At 37.9% G+C, this 9700-nt stretch overlaps 2 long non-coding RNA genes across 2 annotated transcripts; both read left to right on the top strand.

The window, feature by feature from the left end:
* Window positions 1-223: 223 nt before the first annotated feature.
* LOC120433283 lies at window positions 224-1435 on the top strand. The gene is made up of 3 exons (XR_005608459.1): window positions 224-578; window positions 762-939; window positions 1401-1435. It is a non-coding gene; the product is annotated as an uncharacterized LOC120433283 (long non-coding RNA).
* A 2-nt stretch (window positions 1436-1437) lies between these two features.
* Window positions 1438-4804, top strand: LOC120433282. The gene is made up of 4 exons (XR_005608457.1): window positions 1438-1489; window positions 2370-2544; window positions 2688-2839; window positions 4593-4804. It is a non-coding gene; the product is annotated as an uncharacterized LOC120433282 (long non-coding RNA).
* Window positions 4805-9700: the final 4896 nt, after the last annotated feature.

Genomic DNA, 9700 nt, shown 5'->3' with positions numbered 1-9700 from the left:
ATGGTTCATCATACTGTTTGTGTATTTTTACTCTTTCAGTGGTTGGTTGCAATAGTGCATTACATTTTAACTCTTTCACTGCTAACCATTTCCAGATTTTCCTCCAACCTATGCCATTTGTCAGTATGATACCAGTGAAAGTATTATGGTTTTGACTTTTTAGGGGACTTGATTTCACTTAGGCTGTTGCTGCTGTCTGTTTTGTTTAATTTTGTACTTGTGACAAGTAGTGAAGAATATTGTAATAATTTGGCGGAGGCTTCTCAGTCGAGCAGTAACTGAATTGCTCATTTACTGAACGTGCAACATGTACAGAACTCTTCTGGGAACTAGTCAACCCAACTTAGTGAAACACACACTGAATGCATGCTGGCCCCGCCCACCCACCCACCTACCTACCTCTACCAACCACCACTCCATATCCTGACTGACATGACCTGTGATCCAGTGATTGACAGGAGAGGAAAGACAGGCCAACTTTGTTAGCTGTTCGTTAGGATATGCTCGAGAGGACAAAAGATTTTGCACCTCGTTATTGTTGGACCTCTGTGTGGAAACTGCAAACGGGACGTCATAAGGTAATGCAAACGACTCTCCTACCTAACATACTTGTTTATTCATTTTAAGAGCATATATATTTTTGTGTGTGTGAGGGGGCTTAAACTCGGTGTTAGCTTGGTCGAAATAGCACATTAGCTGAATTATTCTGGAAAAAATAGGTTGTGTGTGTTTTTTTTTTTCTTATTTAAATATATATTTAGATATATATTTTCCACGGGGAGAGGCGAGGAACACAGGCGCAACACAGTCTTTGTCTTTTTCCCGCCGAGTGTGGTGCATTGTCCTCCTGCGCTTCTGTTCTATGACTATTGAGAAGCTGGCCATGCTAACAGTGGCACATTTAGCTTCAGCTCTTTGGAAGACAAGACAAAGCAGCAGGTAAAAATACACATTTAATGAGAATAAAGAAAGACAACTTTTTTTTTGGGAAATTTAGAGACTGCTAAAACAATCTTATCCAGTTTTGAGCTTGCTCATGTAGGTTAGCCTGCTTTATCTAATTTTGTGTGGGCTGCAGTACACAACATTAAATAGTTAATATAACATTATGTTGGTGGCGTGAGGAACTCCAACCTAAGTTTAATATTTATTATTTTTTTTTAAGTGGGAAGGGGAGCATGTTTTTTTTCCTTTAATACAACGTCTTCCAGGGTCTTTTTCATAGGAAATCCATGTAACGCCTGTGTTAGGCTGGTCAAAAGAGCAATTAGATGAATTATTCTGGAAAAGATGGGTTGTGTTTTTTTTTTTTCTTTTATTTACTTATGTAAATATATTTTCAAGGGTTAAAGAAATGCAACATTAAATTAACAATTGTCTCTCTGTCTTTTCCCGCCCAGTGTGGTGCATTGCTGTCCTCCTGCCCTTGCTGGCCAAGCTGACATTGTGATGTAGCCTCAGTTCTTTGAGAGACAAGACAAAACAGCAGGTAAAAAGACATATTTAGTGAGAATAAAGTTAGACAACATTTTTTTGAAATTTAAAGACTGCTAAAACAATCTAACCCAGTTTTGAAGTTTCTCATGCAGGTTAGCCTGCTCTAATCTCAACTGTGGTTTATTGTTTCATAGGTTCCATTTAAAAAGCAAGACAGTGTAGTGGTCTGTAAATTAGTCGCAGTTAGTCGCAGTGCCATTGTTCAGGGTTTAACGTCAGCTTGACAGACCCTCCAAAATTTTTCCTCCAGTGTTTCAGGGTCTGCATGGTTTAAGTTAATAACATTGATCTATAGATAGTTTTTCTTTTAACTTTTTCCCATTTTTGATACAACCCAAGCAATGTAGATCCTTCTTTAATAATACAACAAACAGATAATAGATTGAGATGTTTTTCAGTCACTGTTGTGTTGTTGCCATGCTCTTTTGCAAATTAAAGTTAAGTCAAATTCACACACATGCAGCCATGTACAGGTGTAAATTTTGTGGTGTTTGTAGTTCAGAATTAAGACAATTTTGTTATCATATGAAGAAACATCAGCACACAGCTAATTAACAGGGGTTTGTCTGTTTTATATTGTATAAAAATAGAATACACAGTTTGCTGCTGTTCCTCTTATTATTTATTATACACAATGACCAACAGGAAAAAACAGCCTAACATTTCAGCACAGGCCAAAATGCCAAAACATTAGGCAGTTTTTTCCTGTAATTGATCATAATTTTCATTACATAATAAATAATAAGAGAAATAGGAGCAAACCGTGTGGATTCTATTTTTGTACAGTGTGAGGCCTGCTATCCAGCATTCTTGTGGAAACCTTATTTGTAAGGGTGAGCACATTGTCTTATTGGACTCTTGTCTGTTTTTAGGGAATAATTTTATGTCTGCAAGCCGCTGGATGATCAGTTTGGAGGGCAAGATATTTTATGAGCCTGAGCAGATGCACGACTTTGGCAGCACCCTTGCTGTCTTCTTTGCGTCATACTACGTTTTCAACCTTGAGTATCAGGAGTCAGCGTCCATCACACTGGAGATGATACAGAGGTAAATACTTTACACCATTAAAGCTTACACCATTTAAGAATGAAATATATGTGATAGCTTGACTACAGTTGCAGAAACATGTAGGTGATTGCTGTAATGTATGTTTTAATTTTGAAATTAAAGCAGCCTTTTTCCGTTAAAAGGTTCTTTGTGAGGATCCAGACATGGGAACAAAATGCCCTGCAAAACTTGGTACAAGCCGCAAGACAGGTCGTGTCGTAAAGAGGAAGGTTACAAGCATCAGCCCTCGGATCACCACCTTCCTCCAGCGGCTCTCTGGAGGACTTCCAACTAGGTAAGAATACAGAGATGATAATATCTTTTACATAGCTGATAATTATATACAGTTAAGCCCATAATTATTCATACCCTGCCAAATTTTGACTTAAAATTACTTTTGTTCAACAAGCAAGTTATTTTTGAGCAGAAATGACACAGGTGTCTCCCAAAGATAATAAGACGATGTACAAGAGGCATTGTGGAAAAATATTTCTCAGGTTTTATTTATATTTTAGCAAAAGTATCATGTCCAGAATTATTCATACCCTTTTCAATAATCAATAGAAAAAAGCCTTTATTGGCTATTACAGCAATCAAACGCTTCCTATAATTGCAGACCAGCTTTTGCATGTCTCCACAGGCATTTTGCCCATTCATCTTTAGCAATGAGCTCCAGATCTTTCAGGTTGGAGGGTCTTCTTGCCATCACCCTGATCTTTAGCTCCTCCACAGATTCTCAATTGATTCAAGTCAGGACTCTGGCTAGGCCACTGCAAAACGTTAATGTTGTTGTCTGCTAACCATTTCTTCACCACGTTTGCTGTATGTTTTGGGTCATTGTCGTGCTAAAATGTCCACTGGTTCCCAAGGCCAAGTTTTTCTGCAGACTGCCTGATGTTGTTGTTGAGAATCTTCATGTATTGCTCTTTTTTCATGGTGCTGTTTACTGTGATTAGGTTCCCTGGTCCATTGGCTAAAAACACCCCAAAGCATTAGGTTCCCACCACCATGTTTGACAGTGGGGATGGTGTTCTTTGGGTTGAAGCTTCTCCATTTTTATGCCAAATGAAGGCAACATCATTGTGACCAAATAATTCAATTTTTGTTTCATCTGACCATAACACTGAAGACCAGAAACCTTCTTCTTTGTCCAGATGAGCATTTGCAAAGGCCAAATGAGCTTTTGCATGCCTTAGAAGTGCCTGGAGAAGTGGCGTTTTCCTTGGTCTGCATCCGTGGAACCCAGCAGTGTCCGTTGGACTGTCTGCCTTGAGACATTGCCACCAGCAGAGCCCAGATTCACCAGAATGGCCTTGGTGGTGATCCTTGGATTCTTTTTCACCTCTCTCACTATTCTCCTGGCCAGCACAGGTTTCACTTTTGGCTTCCGACAACGTCCTCTGAGATTTTCCACAGTGCGGAACATCTTGTATGTTTTAATAATACTTTGCACTGTAGCCACTGGAACTTGAAAACATTTGGATATGGCCTTGTAGCCCATTCCTCACTTGTGAGCAGCCACAATGCACAGCTGCAGGTCCTCACTGAGTTCCTTTGTCTTAGCCATGACTGTCCACAAACCACCTGCAGAGAGCTGCTGTTTTTCACCTGTATAGTTGATCAAAACAGCTATTTCCAATTAATCAGGTTAATTAGGATGCTTTAGAACAGCTTTGACTATTTGGAATGGATGGAACTTTGGATTTTCCTAGAGACTGTGACAGTTTGTAAAGGGTATGAATAATTCTGGACATGATACTTTTTGCTCAAATGTAAATAAAAGCTGAGAAATATTTTTTTTTCATAATGATGCGTCTTGTACATCATCTTATTATCTTTTGTGAGATGCCTGTGTCATTTCCAGTCAAAAATAACTTGCTAGTTGAATAAAAGTAACTTTAAGTCAAAATTTGCCAGGGTATGAATAATTATGGGCTTAACTGTACATACTGTACACACATCCATACAACAGTATGAATGATCTCAGACAGATGTGAAAAAGTGAATAACCTGAGCAAACATGAATATTGATGATGTGTCTTTGACAGGTGGTGATGAAGACTACGCTGACTACCATCCTGGTAACGGAAATCTAAATCCCATGTCACTTTCTATTTCCTGAGACCCACTGATAATTATTACATTTTGTAAATGATTTTTGTTTTACAATTGTAATAGTTTATTTAATGTTCATGCTGGTGGGTTTGTCCTGTTTTTAGTGGAATGAAAAACTGTTTTCCTTAAAAAATCAGACACAGAAAGGTGAAGGACTGTGTAGTTTTCATGTACGCTTCTATTTATTTTGGTTATTGACATTGTTTTTATTCAGTTGAAAAATGTTTTTCTTGTTAAAAAAATTATCAACAATAAATGTTGGTTTAATTCACTATTCTGAGACTACTTTATTCAATTATATTGTTTTTGTAAATGTTCTTATATTGAATATGAATGTTAATATTATTTTATATGCTGTAAAACACAATTACAGTCTAAACAAATTATACTGTACACAATTACAGTGTTATACCATAAACCACATTTGCAGTACAGTGATACTATAAAACTTAATCACGGTAAGTCTTTCTAACTGTAAACCACGTTTACAGTAACGCTGCATTACCACAAACAACATTTACAGTAAAGCTGTTATACTGTAATATATGTTTACAGTAAAGTGGTTGAACTGTAAAACATCACAACAGTAAAGATACTGTAGATCAGTAATTACAGTAACTTACTGGCAATAGTGTTGCCAGTAAGTTACTGTAAAAATACAATAAAATGTCTAACAGTGTAGTCACCAGCATTGTGGCGACAAAACAGTAAAGTTGAAGCTTCAAAACGCAAAGTCCAAAAGCCCATGGGCGATGTCAGCGTGGTATACCTGTTATAAGCCTTGTGTGAATCTGACTCAAATATAACAGCCACTTTATAAGGTATACCAGTTGAACTGATCCTTCAGACAAACACCTAGTCAGCCAACCATATGTCTGCAACTCAAAGCATTTAGACATGTAGACACCTCAAATGGAGCATGAGGAACAGGAAGAAAGTTGGTTTAAATGATTGAACGCGGGACGGTTGTTGGTGGTGTTGGGCTGGTCCGAGTATTTCAGAAACTGCTGAACTGCTGCGACTTTGCCACACAACTATGTCTAGAGTTTAGAGAAGTATGGTCTGAAAAAGAGGAAACAGAGTGGGTGATAATGCTTTGATGACATCAGAGAATGGCCAGACTGCTTCAAGATGATAGGAAGGCAATAAATAACCACTTGTTACACTCTAGGTACGCTGAGGAGCATGTACGAATGCACAAAACCTTGAAGCAGATGGGCTAGAAGACCACACTGGGTGGCACTCCTGTCAGCCAAGAACAGGAAACAGAAGCTACAATTTACACAGTTCACACAGGCTCACGAAAATTGGACAGAAGCCTAAATAAATGTTGCCTGTTCTAGTGAGATTCAATTTCTGCTGCAACTGATTGTCATAATTTGATGTAAAAAGTTTGAAAGCGTGGATCCATCTAAATAGGTATCCCAATAAATGCATTAATACCATGCTCTTATTCTGAAAAGACAAGTTTAGAACTCTAAATCTGAAAGTACTTTTATGTTCTCGCAGCCCAGACAAATTTTTAGGACAGATTTTAAATTCAATAAACAAATTCAATAAATTCCACAACAGCTCTGTAAATTAAAATAACACAGTACAAATCCAAAGAAACCACATATTAAAAGATTTTTATTCACAATAGAAGTGTAACAAATATAGTTTATTAAAAGTCTGCTGCTCATTAATATCATCTTAATCCATAAGCTCGGGAGATTTTTATATAAATGTCGAGCGCCCAGTTTGCCAGAATGGAATATTTACATTTTACTCAATAATTATAATATTAACACAATAAAACAGATTTCCCCACAAAATTTAAATATTGCATATAAATGCAAAGTAAACTATGTGCAATGGAAAGATTATCAGCAATATTTTGTACAGATACATTTCTGAGGTTCACATGTTTAAACCCTTTAAAGGAGATTGACGACCATTTTGAGGAATTCAGATTGAGTTCCAGTCATTTCTAGTGGTTGTGTACCACCATGAAAACAAATGTCAGTGATGTCTGTATGAGACGTTTAAGGAAAAGTGGTGTATATTCAAAGAGGACTGACTGACTTTGGTTTGAATTCCTGAAACTGGTGTAATTCTCCTTTAATATTCACTAATAGAAAGGCATTGGAAAGCAACAGACCGTCAACACAATAATCATAAAATCACCAAAGACACTGCAGCTTAATCATGAAAACAACAGATTAAAAAAAAATCAAGTCTGCATGTGATAATGAACAAAAGCCTGACGTCACACAACGTGAAGCTAAAGCAAACACCAGAAACCAAATACATTCTCCAGATCTCCTTTTGCAGGTAGTGAAACGACCAGTTCAGTGTCAAATGAGAGAGAGAGAAAATGTTAAAATGATAAAAATCCAGGTGGACACGAGCACAAGAGAAATGAAATTGTTTTTGAAGAAAAAGCTGGGACTCAGCCCTTTAAGTCTAAACAGGTCAAATGTTTCTAAGAATACAAACCTTCAAAATAAACGTCTGCACACAGGGCTTAAAAATCGACAACAACAACAACATTTATAATCATATGTATACTGTGTTCAACTAATGCCTGCAAAGCAATTTTCCTGTTGGGAGATTACTCCTCAAAATGCTGCAAATGACTGCTGAAAATATCAGGAAATCTCACCCATTCAAATCTCTATTAACGATCATATTTACCTGAGGCTTAAAAAAAAAAAAAGAAAGTATGACCCACACACCATTAAATGTTTTGATCTGTAACCGGACAGAAATCATCAGAAATTTTAAATAACTTAATTCATATCAGAGTGATATCAGTACCTTAATGCTGAAATGTAGCCTTAACTCTTTCCTCTCTTATATCTTACTGCACACTGGACATTTTTGTGGGTTCAGGACTGTCCAACATTTACATGTTAGACTGTAACTTGACCATCTCAGGGAATGACGTGATAGAGAAATACTCGAGCTGTTAGCTGCAGGTCTTAAATGCAAAGTACATAAAGTATCTAAAACACCAGGACCAATGTGAATGACCAATGCCAGGTTCAGACTACACGACATCAGCAAGAAGTTGAACTTGGGAACAAAAACTGGTGTTATGGACGAAAGAATGCCTCACCACGTCCTGACTGCAGAAAGTGTAAAAAAAAAAAAAAATAACGCCAAGACCTTAAAAGTGAGGCTAATCCTGCCTTCTTTCTAATGGCCATCAGGGGGCGACCTCTCTGGTTTCAAAAAGAAGTATTTTGTCTCCACAGACCTCTTCTCACCATGTTTTTAGATACCACTGCTACATGTCGCTAACTTTTATCTTCTTTCTCCCAAAGTCTGCATCATTAAAGAGCCTGGCTCTACTGGAGGTTTCTTCCTGTTAAAATGCAGTTTTTCCTTCCCACTGTCACCTAGTGCTTGCTCATAAGAGATTCTTTGCTTGTTGGAGTTTTTTATTGGTGGAGACAACTCAATGATCGCTGGATATTGGTGGGGACATGTCCCTTCCGTCCATGCCAAATCTACGCCCTTGACACACATGAATATTCATAAAGCTTTTGCTGTATTAATTAAGAGAAATTACTATATATGGTTACAAAGTGTGTTGTGCAAGCGTGGTTATACAATGTGAGTGGTTATATGATGTGAGTGCAGCCCTCCCAGGATGTTGTCGGTATCTTGTCCCTGTCAGGTGGCTTCCTTCATTGAGTAAATACAACATAAAATCAACGACCTCCTCGGCTGAAATTGGTCCAGCCCAGAGTTGATAGTGACACACTGACCCCACCTTTCATTGTTTATACGTTACAAAGAAAAGAAAAAAAAGAAAGATAGATAAAAACATCTGCAAAACAAAAATTCAGCATCGCCCACCAGCATATGCCCGGTATGCTCGTTGGCCAGTCCAGCTATTGTAAAAGCGCATAAAGGCAAAAACTCAAAAGCAAAGTTTCTTTTTCTTCTTTTTTGTGCTTTGTTGTTTACGTTAAATACATGTTCTCTGTGGTCAGTGTCTGTATGTTACAGTATACTGTCTTTTAAAAATGGCCACAGTGGTCCAACACACGACTCCTTGCAGGCTGCCTTTGACCTACACGCCTTCAGGCCAGCCGTGAACCTCAGCAATCCCACCATAGCCAACATCTTCATCTTGTATGCTGTCCTCGCTGTGGTGAGTACAGAGTGAAACCTACGAGGTGATTGGATGTTTTGTATAAAATTTGAAAGGAACAATTGTTCCTTTCCCCTTTGCTGTGTACTGTGCTGATGCTGTTTTCAAAACCTACCACACTCAGTATCAGTGTCACACTGAGATATTTCAAAGATAACCTGAATAAATACAAATAAAAATACAAATAAAGGGAAACAGCTGTCCAAACCTCTGTCTCTGTGTAAAAAGTAATTACACCAATGTGTTAAATCAACAATCAACAGTGATTAATCACATTTTTTTATAGAGATGACTTCATGAGCAACACCCAGGCCGGAATATGGCCAGAATATTTTAGTCAAGAAATCACTTAACTAGAAGGTGTCTGACAAAGTGAAGTTGACTAAAAGATCTCAGAAAGCAACATCGTGGACATCTAAAGAAACAGCTAAGAAACACTGAACTCTATCAGTCTGGAAAGGGTTACAAAGGCATTTCAAATGCTTTGGGAATCGAACCACGATGAGGGCCTTAATCCAGAAAATGCGGAAAACCTGAAGGCCTCACTTGTCTCATTTAATGTGCCCTGAAGCTCAAGTGCACCAGGACAATAATGCAAAACACAGCAGCAAGATCATCTCTGAATGGCTCAAAAACAACATGGAGGTTTTGACCTGGTCAAAGTGCAGACTGGAATCAGATTGAGATGATTTAGCATGACCTAAAAACTCAGCCTATGCTGGAAAACCCTCCAAAGTGGCCGAATTAAAACAATTCTGCAAAGAAGAGTGGACCAAATTTCCTCCACAGCGCTGTAAAACACTCATCACCAGTTATTGCAAATGCTTGAATGCAGTTCTTGCTAGATGACAAAAAACACTTATTAGGTTTAGAAAGAAATTACTTTTTCACATGAGG

This window comes from Oreochromis aureus, linkage group 15 (genome assembly GCF_013358895.1).
Source record: "Oreochromis aureus strain Israel breed Guangdong linkage group 15, ZZ_aureus, whole genome shotgun sequence".
NCBI lineage: Eukaryota > Metazoa > Chordata > Actinopteri > Cichliformes > Cichlidae > Oreochromis > Oreochromis aureus.
This window is presented reverse-complemented; position numbering and strand designations above follow the sequence as displayed.